The following is a 15,854-nucleotide window of genomic DNA, read 5'->3' as shown; positions in this document are numbered from 1 at the left end:
GAGAAAAAATACACAATTCTAGTTCTTGATTTTTCTCAGATTTTTTGAAAATTTAAAATTTTAGTTTACCTCTCCGCCCTTTTTATCACCTCTGAACTTATTTTGTTTACCTTATATGCAGGGGTGTATCTATAATTGGGGCAGGGTGTATAGTGCAAACGGGGTCCAGGGGGGCCCACAACGCACACACTGCGCCCATTTAAGTAATACTTACCCCTCCAGAGTCCCGCGTTGGCGGTCCCATCACTCTACAAATCACCTGCGCATGTGCAGTAGACTCCGGCATATAACTAGGGTCTGCTCCGCTCAATGCGCTTCCGCCAACCATGGGAAGAGGAGGAGGCCCGGACAGAGACTGCCCTTGCTTATATGTCTGTGTTCTATGTACATGGGTGGGTTCCCCCCACTGTCCGGTGCTACGGAGCACTGCGGTGCCTCACAATAAATAATGATAATAGTATTCGGGGGCTTTCCTAGGGGGATATTTTCTGATGGAATGGCTGCTCACTAGCACATAATATTCTGTTAAAAAAAAAGTCTTCAGTTAAGGGTAAAAACATGTTTTAACATTTATTCTGCAGTAAAGATGTTTTGTCATTAGTATACATGGAGGTAGGAGTGATGGAAGACAGGACAACCTATAATGTTATAGAATATGTATGAAAATCCTGACATCATGAAAATGATCTGGACAAGAAGTTAATATTAATACCAGCGCTACTTACTGCTTATCGTCCTCCATTATGGTGTTAATTTATTACAAGTCGGGTTTTCTACTACACAAATATGTATTATGATGACATCACTCACCCAGTGCTAGAAGTAGGAGAGAACACACAGCCGCCCCGTTACATGGGCAGACTCTTCCATACTGTCCTCGGCCATTGAGCCCCCCTGTGCGTTTCTGCATGCTTACTGTCACAGCACAGTACACGGAATGCTCTGCGGATATAACTCTGTGCTGGTGGCTGGGGGTGTTCTTGGAGACTTTTCTCTGTTGGACCTTCTCTTGGACCCTTTATCTCTCTTTATTCAGCTGTAATATCCCATATATCCCATAGACAGTGTCTATCACCAATGTAGCCGTTCTCCGTCCTTCACTCTGAGCAGATATCTCTTTCCCTTTGTCCCCAATATCAGTCTCCACTTGTGGTCTTCTTCTCTGTTGTGCTGTCTGGATGTGGATGAGTCTTGTTAGGGCATCGGAACTTGGTTTTGTCTCCTAAGTCTTCCCTGAGGCTGTATCTGTGCACAGAAGCTGGAACATGTCCCCACAGCTGTACTGTACCTCTATTGTCTCCCAAATGCACAAAGAAAATCTTCCCACCGTGACACTGCCCCAGGCACATATAGCCCAGCACCACCAGCAATCACACAAGCTGGTAGATCACTGCATCCTGCAAGAACAGCACATGTCTGGGATACTCTGTGCTGCTGTGAACATTCTGGTGATCACAGATTTGGCAACAGCCTGCAGAACTTTATATCGGTCTGACCTGTTCCTATCTATACAACATATCAACACCAACTCTACCAGTTTTCCCAGTGCTAGTGTTATGGCTGCTTGTCCCCTTCCATAGACCTCATTAGTGGTCCTGTTAAATGGGGTTGTGTGTCATTATTGGGTAACAGTAACAGTGGCATATCATTAACGGGTGAAGGGTATGTGGTGCACTTGGGCTCCTGGATCAAGAGGGGCCCAACAGCGCACATCCTGAACCCAAAATGGTATGTCTGCAACAAGATCCCCCTCCCACCTTTGCTGTGGTGCCATCTTTTGTGTGATACATTGGGAAAGATGATGTTGGAGCAGGTGATTGTAGCCTGGTTTATCTTCTATGCATGCGTCATCTTACAGGAATATCACACAGAGCATGGTGCCACAAGCAAACGGTAGGATGGTGGCCCACTGCATGGATGCGGGGTCAGCTACAGATACATCTATGGGCACTGACAGTGGGCATCTCAGTCCTTACACATTCGGATGAACACCAGGGAGGGGCTTTGTAGCAACATTATCATTAAAGTCGCAGATATGATTGTGGCAAAAAGCGCTGAAGCAACTGCAATGAAGTTGTAATCAGCCCCATAGTCTTTCTGTTATAATGGAAACCAGTGAATGCCATGTGGAACTTGTTTTCACTACAGAACGGGACCCCATACATGTGGTCTCACTATTGAAGGGGGCCTCATACATGTGGTCTCACTGTTGAAGGGGGCCTCATACATGTGGTCTCACTATTGAAGGGGGCCTCATACATGTGGTCTCACTGTTGAAGGGGGCCTCATACATGTGGTCTCACTATGGAAGGGGGCCTCATACATGTGGTCTCACTATGGAAGGGGGCCTCATACATGTGGTCACTATTGAAGGGTACCTCATATATGTGGTCTCACTATTGAAGGGGGCCTCATACATGTGGTCTTACTGTTGAAGGGGGCCTCATACATGTGGTCTCACTATGGAAGGGGGCCTCATACATGTGGTCTCACCATTGAAGGGTACCTCATACATGTGGTCTCACTATTGAAGGGGGCCTCATACATGTGGTCTCACTATATAAAGGGGCCTCATACACAGGGCCGTAAATAGAGTGGTGCAACATGTGCTATGGCACTGCAAGACAGGGGGTGCTGTTTGACCACCCCTATCTACTCCCTGTCCGACTCCCCATCCATCTGGCCACCTCCCTAAGCACCTTCAGCAACATCATATTTTATGTAAAACACACATTTCAAAATACTGTCATACCCGGGACTCTAACCTATCACCTCTCACATGACAGTCAGACACCTTACACAAGGAGCTATCTGCCCCACAATTTCTGATGGCAGCCCTGAAGACAACCACTAATTTCTGACCCAGGTGTTACCAGCACATTTCGAGTACTTTTGCTGGTGAGTTCAGCTGCAGGCGCAGGGTACATACACAGACCTCCCCATCACTGATAGTTGTTACATATACACTACAAGTAGCGCTCTTTCTATTCCTTCAGTCAGTGATCTACACTGCCGGCTCCAGGCTTGTGCATGGTTGTGCTGATGGACAAATCCTGCTGCAGGTGCAACTTCACCAGTGCTCTCCTACATCTAGAGCTGGTGAGTTATTCTGCATCATTATTGTGCATCATCACTTCAGCCACTGGATTTACACTATGGGTCTGATTCAGCAAGGATTGCAGTTGCAAAGACGCACGCAATCGGCCAATGTTTGCGCTCTGTGTATGCATGAGCGGCTCACAGCTTGCGGGAATTCGATTGCAAAGACCAAGCAGATTCACTGCAAAGTGATTCACAGGAAGAACCTTTTGTGGGTGGAGATGGGGGAGCGGTCAGCCAAACGCAGGCGTGCCAGAGCGTTTGGATGGCGTTTTAGGGGCATACATAAATTAGACATACGCAGTGTGAGGTCTCTTAGCATGTAGGGAAGTTAGCAATTTATAAGTGAGGTCTGAACTGCCGTAATTGTGCGAAAGGCTCCGATGTACTTCGATGTTACCGATGTTTTGGATGGATTGCAAGGTATTATGGATGTGCGAGAGGGGAAGTGGGCGTCTGCATGTTGTCAGTGCGAGTGCTTTGAGATTGCAAACATTAGCATACTCTCGCAGCAGACTTGCGTACGCGATCGCATCAGCCATCCTTGCTGAATCAGGCTTAGTATTTGGCAGTGACACCTGGATAACAGTGATACAAAGGTATCGGTACCCCTTTGTCATCATATGGGACAGATCAGATTGGTCGTGGCTCTTCCCCATGAGGCCACTCCCATTTTTCAGATAAGCGTCGTGTCCCTATTTGAAAAATAGGGAAGGGGGCGCCATTGCTCTTTCTGGCCCATGGCACCAAAATATTTAGTTAGGGCTCAGGTCATACTCGTGGTTTCAGTATAGAAGGGCGGCTCCGGTCACACATGTGGTCTCAGTATAGAAGGGGGGCTCCGGTCACACATGTGGTCTCAGTATAGAAGTGCGGCTCCGACCATACATGTGGTCTCAGTATAGAAGGGGGGCTCCGGTCATACATGTGGTCTCAGTATAGAAGGGCTGCTCCGGTCACACATGTGGTCTCAGTATAGAAGGGGGCTCCGGTCATACATGTGGTCTCAGTATAGAAGGGGGGCTCCGGTCACACATGTGGTCTCAGTATAGAAGGGCGGCTCCAGTCACACATGTGGTCTCAGTATAGAAGGGTGGCTCCGGCCATACATGTGGTCTCAGTATAGAAGGGGGGCTCTGGTCACACATGTGGTCTCAGTATAGAAGGGGGACTCTGGTCATACATGTGGTCTCAGTATAGTAGGGGGGCTCTGGTCCCACATGTGGTCTCAGTATAGAAGGGGGGCTCCGGTCATACATGTGGTCTCAGTATAGAAGGGCGGCTCCAGCCATACATGTGGTCTCAATATAGAAGGGGGGCTCTGGTCATACATGTGGTCTCAGTATAGAAGGGGGGCTCCGGTCACACATGTTGTCTCAGTATAGAAGGGAGGCTCCGGTCATACATGTGGTCTCAGTATGGAAGGGGGCTCTGGTCATACATGTGGTCTCAGTATAGAAGGGGGTCTCCGGTCACACATGTGGTCTCAGTATAGAAGGTGGGCTCCGGTCACACATGTGGTCTCAGTATAGAAGGGGGGCTCTGGTCACACATGTGGTCTCAGTATAGAAGGGGTGCTCTGGTCATACATGTAGTATCATGCTAGAATGGAAACCAGTAATCAGTATATCAGGAATCCTGTTCAGTTGTGCTTGACCTGGAGATACATATTATCCTTCTGAGAACTACGGTACATAGTGACTTGTAAAACCTTTCCACCCATCCAGAGACCTGGGGCCAAATGTAATAGGGTGAGAGTTTAGAAAATGTGAGAGTTTAGCAGTAAAGATCTCATACTAATACATTGATTGAGTTGTATTATCAAAACAGGAAACACCTGGATGAGAGTTTAAATCTCGAGAGTTTGCATGTTCTGCGACTTTATTTCATTGGCTGAGTTTTCCATGTTCTGTGACTTTATTACATTGGCTGAGTTTCCATGTTCTGTGTCTTTATTTCATTGGCTGAGTTTCCATGTTCTGTGACTTTATCACAGTGGCTGAGTTTCCATGTTCTGTGACTTTATCACAGTGGCTGAGTTTCCATGTTCTGTGACTGTATTATATTGGCTGAGTTTCCATGTTCTGTGACTTTATTATAGTGGCTGAGTTTAAAAATGTGACAATTTTCTCTCACGTTTTCTAAACTCACACCCTCTTACATTTGACCCCTGGAGTCCAATTATAAGGAGAAGCCACATATCACAATTGCAGCACACAACTTGTTTTCCCCAAACTCTGCCAAGAGTATAATAAATAATAATAATAATAATAATAATAATAATAATAATAATTATAATAATAATAAGACATCAATGTTTTCTAATTAACAATGAAAGTTGGGATAAATTGGGGTCATAAATGTACTGTTTGTACACGTTTGTGATTGAGGTCTCCTTAGGATCCAGGATTATTTTTGTCCTAACCTTCACCTCTGAATGTTGAGACAATGCAGATTGACCCTGTGACCTCCAGCTGGTGTGCAATTACAAATCAGAGCCATGGGTGTATCTGTCATAAGTTCGGTTCATACAGGCCCCTGGGAGCAGTAGGGCTCACACATCGGACACTCTACACCCATACACTACACTTTCCTCTCTGGAGTCCGGCACTGCAGAAATCACAGAGAAATTGGTGGGTCTCCAATTTACCCTAAGATTTGCGCATTCGTGGTATAGAAATCACCAACACCATGTTCTCGGAGACAATATCTACTGTGCAACTGCATGACAGAGGGAGGGGGGGCATGGATACTGCACACAGACCCTTCCTTTTCTTAATTACCTCAAATCCGCTTCCATCCAGTACAAGATTCTGCTCCTAACTCTCTATCAGTCACTGTGCCTCATTATCTATTGATGACACAACTACTGTATCTCCTCTAGCCCCAAAGTGCACTGTCTTGGAGTTAGCCTACTGTAGACTCCTCCCTCTCCTTTAAAACACACATTCAGCACCTCTTGCAGTCCTGCCATATTCACCTAAGAAATATTTCCTGGATTAGACCCTTCCTCACCCCGAATGCTACTAAAACCCTCATCCTCTCGCTGGTCATTTCCAGATTGGACTACTGTAACCTTCTCCTAGCTGGCCTCCCAGTCTCTCACCTCTCTCCAATACAATCGATCCTCAATGCTGCTGCTCAGTTCATCTTCCTCTCCAGATGTTCTACATCTGCTTCCCCTCTCCTTCAAGCCCTACACTGGCTCCCTTCTCCTTCAGATGCCAATTCGAGGTTCTTACACTCGCCTACAAAGCCCTCACCAAATCATCTCCCACTTACATTTCTGACCTCATCTCCCTTCAGACTCCCACCCGTCCACTTCGCTAAACAAATGCACGCCGCCTCTCTTGCCAACTGATTACTTCCTCCCACTCCAGCCTCCAGGATTTTGCCTGTGCTGCTCCCTACCTTTGGAACTCTCTCCCTCTTAGACTATCCACCTCTCTACAAATCTTCGAATGGGCTCTCAAACCCACTACTTCATCAAGGCCTTCCAGCACTCATCCTAACCCACCTCATGCTCTTTCCTCCCTATATACCCCTTCTGTGTCACGCCTGTCTGTCTGCCCCTCCCCTTTAGAATGTAAGCTTTCACGAGCAGGGACCTCTTCCCTCATGTGCTTCTCTTTACATTTTCTTCTACTCCTACTCCCCACAAGGGCACCTTACATGCGATTGCTAACTCCCTGCTGGTTATTGTGAGTGTTTTAATCGCTATTGCAGCAGTGTATATAAACCATGTCCTTGTCCTGCACTGTAATGTACTGTAAGTTACTCGTTCCTTGTTCACTTATTAGTTTATGTACTGTACTATGTAAGGTGCTGCGGAACACTTGTGGCGCCATATAAATAAAGGATAATAATAATAATAATAATAATAATAATTGCGTGACAATTTACCAATGTACTTTACTGTCCAACATTTCTGCATTAGTCTATAATACAAGGCTTAGGGCTCTATTTATTAACATTATTTTTACTAAAATAAAGTGAAAAAGGGTGTTTTGTGTTTTCACACCCTTTTCACATTATTTTAGTATCACCTATAGTTATTACAGGGCAATTGGAGTAGAATTCGTAAAAGTCTACTCCAACCCCTAAGTATCACTTATTTTTAGTAAGCAGATCGCATTTCCCATAATTGTAATGGGAAATGTTATCCGACCAAAGTTACTAAAAATAAATTGTAAAAAATACCGGGGAAAGCCCTGTGATACTAACGCCACCTGGAGGTGGCGTTATCCAGGGTCTCCCCCAGTGACCAAACTCCTACTCTGCTCTACAAAGCAGAGCAGAGCCCAGAGCCGGTCCCAGTGATCAGCTGTGTTGTCTAAACAGACCGCAAGCTGATACACGGCAAAAAAAAAAATAGTCAAATAAAAAATTCACTTACCTGACTCCAGGGACCGGTGGTCAGGGCACCAGGGATGGCTCCCCTCCGGTCAGCTGGTCTCCCATGCTGCACTGCGGCCCGGGCATCAGGTGATCGGCTCCCAGTGCAGTATGGGATATCAGCTGACCGGAGGCATGGAAGACATCACAGGAGCACCGATGACTGCAGGTAAGTGCTATTAAGGGAGGGGGGGTCGCGGGGGGGTCCGCTATCATGGGGGGTGGGGCTTAGTGTCGGGTGCGGGGCTTAGCGCTGGGGGTGTAGCAGCGACGGTCGGTCAGCACATGCACGGGGCACTAGTCACTGTATTTTTTTGAGAAAATATCATGACTAGAGTGCGGAGGGGATTTGCAGGGACAGAGGGCCTGATTCAGAGCTGAACGCTCTGACCGGAGTGCTCGCTCTGAATCAGGGCCCTCCTACCTGTTTTAGGAGTGTCCTCATGGACGCTCGCATAGCTGTGGGTTACCACCCACAGCTATAGCGAGCGTCCATGATGATGGTCGCGATGGTCTTGACCATCGCGACCATCGGGCTTGCGCCGGAGACCCTGCGGGAACGCCTCTGTCTGGCAGGCACGTCCCCGGCATGCCCACCAAAGGGGGCGTGCTGTCAATCAACATCGACAGCACGACCCCTTTGGTGCGAGACCCGGAGTGATGGAGAGCCCGTCGCTCGCCGGGTCTCGCGCTTGCACACGATGGAGCTCCCTCCATTGTGCGCATGCACAGTGGGGGAACATTGACCCGCTTGCGAGCGTCCTGCGCTCGCGAGCGGGTCTGAATGACCCCCAGAGCATTCTTGCAAGCTCTGTCCCTGCAATGGATTTGTAGTAAATCCCTGTGATATTGCCTGAATTCACAATGCAAAGTCAGTCAATAATATCACACTACAATCTGCAATATAAATGCGTATTGTAGTAAATAGAGTCCATAGTGTGATTGATGAGACTTAGGGTTAAAATTACTAAGAAACAAGATAGTTCGAGATGACAATCTCAGGTGATTTTGTTCTTTTTTTCCCTATTGCAAATGTACTAATGTCCATCATTAGTAGATTTCTCAAACAATTTTGTTCAAATCTGGAGAGATTGCCAACTCGAACTAAATCACCATCAGGCCAACTCAGAAGTACTTATCACCTAAAAGATACATCTCTCAAATTTACCAAGAATCGGGATGACAAGCTCGGATGAGATTGGAGCAAACTCTGTCAAAATCACTTTTCCATCTCTCAACCTCCTGAGCTGCGACTTTGGCAGAAACATACACAAATCAATGTGATTTGCGAATGTTTCTTGCTGTAAATAGTTAAAATAGGGTTAATTTAATAAAAAAAATTATGTAGGGTCCCCCCCAAAAGTATAACTGGCCCTTGACTTGTCAGCCTCTCTTGGTACCTAAAATTATGGGGAACAAAGCGAGTAGGATTCCAACATAATTTAGGAACCAGAACCAGGCTGCAGGGCCAGTCCTGGTTTTAAATATAGTGGGAAAAGTTACGTAGTGGTCCCCCTATATTTAAAACCAGCAACGGACCCAAAACGGGGTGTAATGCCGCAGCCAGGAGACCCTATTACCGGGTCTCCAAGGCCAAAGCATTCTCACCCCAATTTGGTCAGGACAAGCCGGGGATCTCAGGGGAGGTGGGGACACCACAAGAAGGGGTCCCCCTTCTCCCGAGCACCCAAGGCTAGGTCTGAAGCCAGGGAAGCTTCACCACACCCGTGTAGTGGTAAGTACGGGGTAATAAAGTGTAAAATATAAGTAAACTATTGTATTTTACAGTGGAACTACAGGTGCCAACATGCCTGCCCTTTTGCACTTGTAGAACTACAAGTGCCAGCAGGCAGCCGGCACCCGTACCTCCACTTTAAAATAAATACAGTAGTTAAATAAAAACATAACACACACCGTAGTTAGTATAAATTACACACATACCTCAATCACACATACTGTACTTACCTGTACCAGCCGGCGGTCCACTTGTCCAAAGTAGAAATCCCTGTGCATGGGCCTGCAAAGAAGATCCTATACTCACCTACATCCTGGCACTTCTCTCCGTATCATCCAGGGTCTTGTTAAAACTAAAAAACAACTTACGCGCACCATACCGAACATGTGTAAGTATATGCTGTTACATATACTTACACCTAGCGAAATGACAGATAATCAGGATCATCTGTTATTTCTCACGGGCCGCTAGCCAATCAGCGGACACTGTACACGTAACCGGCCGCTCATTGGCTGGTTCCACGTGGGTCTCACGTATTTCCCAATGTTTGCATGAAGGGATTATGAAACCCCAGTACTCCTGATTCTCCTGTGGGGCTTATTCGAATGTTAGAATCAAATTGCTCATATATCAGTGTAAGCGCTCTACAAAGGGAACATCCACGTGTACCCATCTCATTTATTGCTTACACTGTCCTTCAACCTATAAAGTACACTACACAAATTATAGTATCACCATGTTATTTTACTAAGCTGAGCTGCCTATTCACACTACACATGCAGGGCCGAGAGGGGAAGGGGGTGTGTCCTAATCACGGGAGGCATGTCCACGCACTCTTAGAAACAAATTTAAAAAATTCCTATTTGCAGTGCCGCCAAGTGCCGGACCCCCGCAGGAGCCCTCCAACAAGCCCGGTGCAAGGTAATTAGTACCCCCCCTCGGCACCCCTTTACTCATGTATAGGACACAACAATACTTGCTGTGTACAATTCTATCCAATGATGGTGAACAGGACTGTTCTGTGTAAACCATATACGTATGGACGTCTATTGCACACCTTTTACTATATTACTACTCTAGGGTGAGGAGGTGCATGATGAAAATGTAAAGATATAAATTCAAACAAATGAAAAAATATAATACACAAGAAAAGTAATGTTAGCGAGGAAACATTACTATCCGGCCTCTCACGTCTTCATTATCCCCTCTGCAGAGTCACTGCATCAACATCAAAGCCAATACAAGAGACAATGCAAATCTAGGGGGCCGATAGTATACTCTGATTGCACCTCTGCAGCCTGATATAGGAAGATCATCTGTCACTATGTTCTCTGCCTATAAGTACAGAACCATTAAACACTCTGGACCTGATTCAGTACGGATCACAAGTGCGATCGACGCCACGATTACGCAGGCAGTCTCACTGCGAAGATATGCTAATGTCTGCGATCGCTATGCCATTACAGCACAACACAAGGACGCCCACCTTACCTTACACACATCCGTAATACTTTGCAAGTCTGCAAAAACATCGGAAACATCGAGTACAATCCGAGACAGAGACTCACGCACACGTGCACAAGGTCAGACCTTACTCAGAGATTGCTAACCTTCCGGTACGCAGTGAGAGATCAGGCTGCGTATGGTATCGTAGTGGCTAATTCATGCACACCCCTGTAACAGCGTTCAAATGCACTGGCACGCCTGCATTTCGCTGATGACCCCCTGACACCTCCCCCCAAAAAGTCACTTCATGTCAATCACTCTGCGATGGGTCTGTGTGATGTCTGCGAACGCAGTGTGCTCGCAGTGTTGCCTTTCCTCACGCGCACTGTAGAGCAGATGCATGCACAGTATGCAACAATCAGCAGCAGCAGTCTGCGTGCGTAATCGCACTTGCAATCCCTACACAATCAGGCCCTCTATCCACAGACAAAGGGTCAATATAAAACTCACTTGCTGACACTCACCTATCATCAGAGAACGTGTGAGGAGAACCTGTGACAGAGCCTTCATGTGTGAGCCAGGGTACAAGTCAGCAAGCGAGACCTGTGTATGAGGTAGATAGATGTATAAGAAATATACATGAGAGAGATAGATGGATGTACTATGGAATATACATGAGAGAGATAGATGGATGTACTATGGGATATACATGAGAGAGAGATAGATAGATGTACTAAGGGATATACATGAGAGAGATAGATGGATGTACTATGGGATATACATGAGAGAGAGATAGATAGATGTACTATGGGATATACATGAGAGAGATAGATGGATGTACTATGGGATATACATGAGAGAGATAGATGGATGTACTATGGGATATACATGAGAGAGATAGATGGATGTACTATGGGATATACATGAGAGAGAGATAGATAGATGTACTATGGGATATACATGAGAGAGAGAGATAGATGTACTAAGGGATATACATGAGAGGGATAGATGGATGTACTATGGGATATACATGAGAGAGATAGATGGATGTACTATGTTATATACATGAGAGAGAGATAGATGTACTAGAGATATACATGAGAGAGACAGATGGATGTACTAGGGATATACATGAGAGAGAGATAGATGTATATTCTATGGGATATACATGAGAGAGATAGATGGATGTACTATGGGATATACATGAGTGAGAGATAGATGGATGTACAATGGGATATACATGAGAGAGATAGATGGATGTACTATGGGATATACATGAGAGAGATAGATGGATATAGTATGGGATATACATGAGTGAGAGATAGATGAATGTTCTATGGGATATACATGAGAGAGAGATTAATGGATGTACTATGGGATATACATGAGAGAGACAGATGGATGTACTATGGGATATACATGAGAGAGATAGAAGGATGTACTATGGGATATACATGAGAGAGAGATAGATTGATGTGCTATGGGATATACATGAGAGAGAGAGATGGATGTACTATGGGATATACAGGAGAGAGATAGATGGATGTACTAGGGATAAACATGAGAGGGATAGATGGGTGTACTAGGGATATACATGAGAGAGACATGGATGTATATTGGGATATACATGAGAGAGATAGATGGATGTACTATGGGTTATACATAAGAGAGATAGATGGATGTACTATGGGATATACACGAGAGAGAGATAGATGGATGTACTAGGGATACACATGAGCTAGATAGATGGATGTACTATGGGATATACATGAGAGAGAGAGATGGATGTACTATGGGATATACATGAGAGAGAGAGATGGATGTTCTATGGGATATACATGAGTGAGAGATAGATGGATGTAATATGGGATATACATGAGAGAGATAGATGGATGTACTATGGGATATACATGAGAGAGATAGATGGATGTACTATGGGATATACATGAGAGATAGAGATGGATGTACTATGGGATATAAATGAGAGAGTTAGATGAGTGTACTATGGGATATACATGAGAGAGGTAGATGGATGTACTATGGGATATACATGAGAGAGACAGATGGATGTACTAGGGATATACATGAGAGAGATTGATGGATGTACAAAGGGATATACATGAGAGAGATAGATGGATATACTATGGGATATACATGAGTGAGAGATAGATGGATGTACTATGGGATATACATGAGACAGGTAGATGGATGTACTATGGGATATAAATGAGAGAGATAGATGAGTGTACTAAGGGATATACATGAGAGAGATAGATGGATATACTATGGGATATACACGAGTGAGAGATAGATGGATGTACTATGGGATATACATGAGAGAGATAGATGGATATACTATGGGATATACAAGAGTGAGAAATAGATGGATGTACTATGGGATATACATGAGAGAGATAGATGGATGTACTATGGGATATACATGAGAGAGATAGATGGATGTACTATGGGATATACATCAGAGAGATAGATGGATGTACTATGTGATATACATGAGAGAGATAGATGGATGTAGTATGGGATATACATGACAGAGATAGATGGATGTACTATGGGATATACATGAGAGAGATAGATGGATGTAGTATGGGATATACATGAGAGAGATAGATGGATGTACTAGGGATATACATGAGAGAGAGATAGATGGATATACTATGGGATATACATGAGAGAGATAGATGGATGTACTATGGGATATACATGAGTGAGAGATAGATGGATGTACTATGGGATATACATGAGAGAGATAGATGAATGAACTATGGGATATACATGAGAGAGATAGATGGATGTACTATTGGATATACATGAGAGAGATAGATAGATGTACTATGGGAAATACATGAGAGAGATAGATGGATGTACTATGGGATATACATGAGAGAGATAGATGGATGTACTATGGGATATACATGAGAGAGATAGATGGATATAGTATGGGATATACATGAGTGAGAGATAGATGGATGTACTATGGGATATACATGAGAGAGAGATAGATGGATGTACTATGGGATATACATGAGAGAGATATATGGATGTACTATGGGATATACATGAGAGATAGATGGATGTACTATGGGATATACATGAGAGATAGATGGATGTACTATGGGATATACATGAGAGATAGATGGATGTACTATGGGATATACATGAGAGCGATAGATAGATGTACTAGGGATATACATGAGAGAGATAGATGGATGTACTATGGGATATACATGAAAGCGATAGATAGATGTACTAGGGGATATACATGAGAGAGATAGATGGATGTACTATGGGATATACATGAGAGAGATAGATGGATGTACTATGGGATATACATTAGGTCTGTACTTTTATATCCTGATGATAACTTTTACGTAATAATGCAGATTTATCTTCCTTCCCTCACATAAATCTGGTATTGTAAAATATTTACTGACTTTTTGTTGTGTTGTATTTTAATCCATTTATAAAATGTGTCTTAAGAGATTTCTTTTATGTAACAATATTATTAATCACAGAAATAGTATATTAGACATTATAGTTATCCCCAATAGGATTCTAAAAGTAAACAAAAGTATTTTCTTTAAATTACCAAATTACTGTCTGTTCCTCATTGGTCTCTTTGAAAGTGTCCAGACTGTCCACCTGCCCTTGTAGCCTCAGGTCCTGATGGGTGCAATGTTTCCCACAGTATAGATATCTGGTAATGAGTGTTCAGAGTTCTGGTTGATAATTCCTCTTGCCCATCGACCATCTCTTTTTCTGTCGCTATCACAATTCCCTCTCTCTCAATGTTCTGTCTGAGCAGCAGTTAGTTGGGGAATGTAACATGATAATGTGTTTTGTGCAGTCATCTCCATTGTCTCCCAGATGGTCTCCAATATCAGCCATTTACTGTCAGAGGCGTCTCACAATGTGCATACACATACGCTTGGTGTGATAGTGTTAGAAGTCTCAGCCAGATCCATGGGTGGAGAGGGAAATAGCACCTCTGAAGATGTAACATCAATAGAATAATAAAACGTCTCACTCTGTCATTACATAGAGAAAATATCAGCAATTATTGCTTCAAAATAAAAAGATGGAGAATGAGAAATGACAATTAGTAATATTGTGTCTGCAGGATGTCCCTGTTTTCCTCCGTTATCTTTCATTTCTGCAAATTGCGAAAATAAGAAATAATTTTTCTGGCAAACCTATCAACAGCGCTCAGCTGAAACAGCGCTCGCGATAAATGGCTTTTTCTGAGGATCACCTCCTAAGTCTTGGTTCTTTCAGCCCCTGGCTTATGCCAGCAGCAACAAACTTCCTTCATTTCAGATGCCTTGAACTTCATTTGCTGATCGTACCTCCTGTATAAGGAGTTGGGAATGTGTGTGCAGGCTTTATGGTGAGCAGAGTACTGTACACACCTGTGGTTAAATTGTAGGCAATGACCACTCAGGTAACTTAACCAGGTTCTTTAGTTTACTTTGTAGTAGTAGATGTACATATGTACTCTCTGATATACCGCTTTTACGCCAAAGTCCCGGGTCTGACCTGGGAATTGAAACACATTTCCAAACCGGATCAGACCCGGGACAGCCCCCCTTTTACTCTGACACGGCTATGCCCGGGTCGGCACCGTTCACACTGGACCTGGGTCAGCAATGACACAGCTCTCCGGAGCAGGTGAGCAGCGCCTCTTCCTCTCCCTCCCCCTTCGCGACCTACTTACCTTACTCCGCAGTGGTCTGGAGGCAGTGAGAGCGGGTGGGGTGCGCTGCTCCATTGAGTTCAGTCCGGCAGTGGACGCTTGGAAATGGTGTCATGATGATGACACGAAAATGACCCATGCTCAACCTAGCAAGCTAGCCGGCTCGGATCCCCGGGTCACTGGACCAGGGTTGATCCGTTTACACCGACTAAAGTCCCGGGTTGATGCGCGTTGATGTGCATCAACCCGGGATTTTTCAGTCGGTGTAAAAGGGGTATTACAGATATCTGGTTCTAGATGGAGTGGAGCAGAACAGGGGTGCTGAGAGATCACCAGCTGGTGACTGCCCTCTTAGTATGGGTAGCGGTGCAGGGATCTGGACCAACGGATCAAGAGGGTAATGTTGTGGTTCTCCGTATGACCAGATGGGCTGGTCCGGCCAGTGCTGCTGAGACAGTTCCACCGCCA

General features: G+C 44.7%; 1 pseudogene across 1 annotated transcript in view; it reads right to left on the bottom strand.

Moving 5' to 3' along the window:
- The window catches only part of LOC148517799 (transmembrane protease serine 9-like), a 74,019-nt pseudogene that overhangs the window by 15,788 nt on the left and 42,377 nt on the right, over positions 1-15,854 (bottom strand). The window contains exons 7-8 of the transcript XR_015879252.1: positions 14,283-14,293; positions 11,200-11,278 (exon numbers count right to left, since the gene is read on the bottom strand). The product of XR_015879252.1 is annotated as a transmembrane protease serine 9-like (transcript). The remainder of the gene's footprint in view (positions 1-11,199; positions 11,279-14,282; positions 14,294-15,854) is intronic.

This window comes from Taudactylus pleione, unplaced genomic scaffold (genome assembly GCF_031769625.1).
Source record: "Taudactylus pleione unplaced genomic scaffold, aTauple2 ptg000209l, whole genome shotgun sequence".
Taxonomy (NCBI): Eukaryota; Metazoa; Chordata; class Amphibia; order Anura; family Myobatrachidae; genus Taudactylus; species Taudactylus pleione.
Note: the sequence above shows the minus strand (reverse complement) of the source record. Positions and strands in the feature narration are given on the sequence as shown.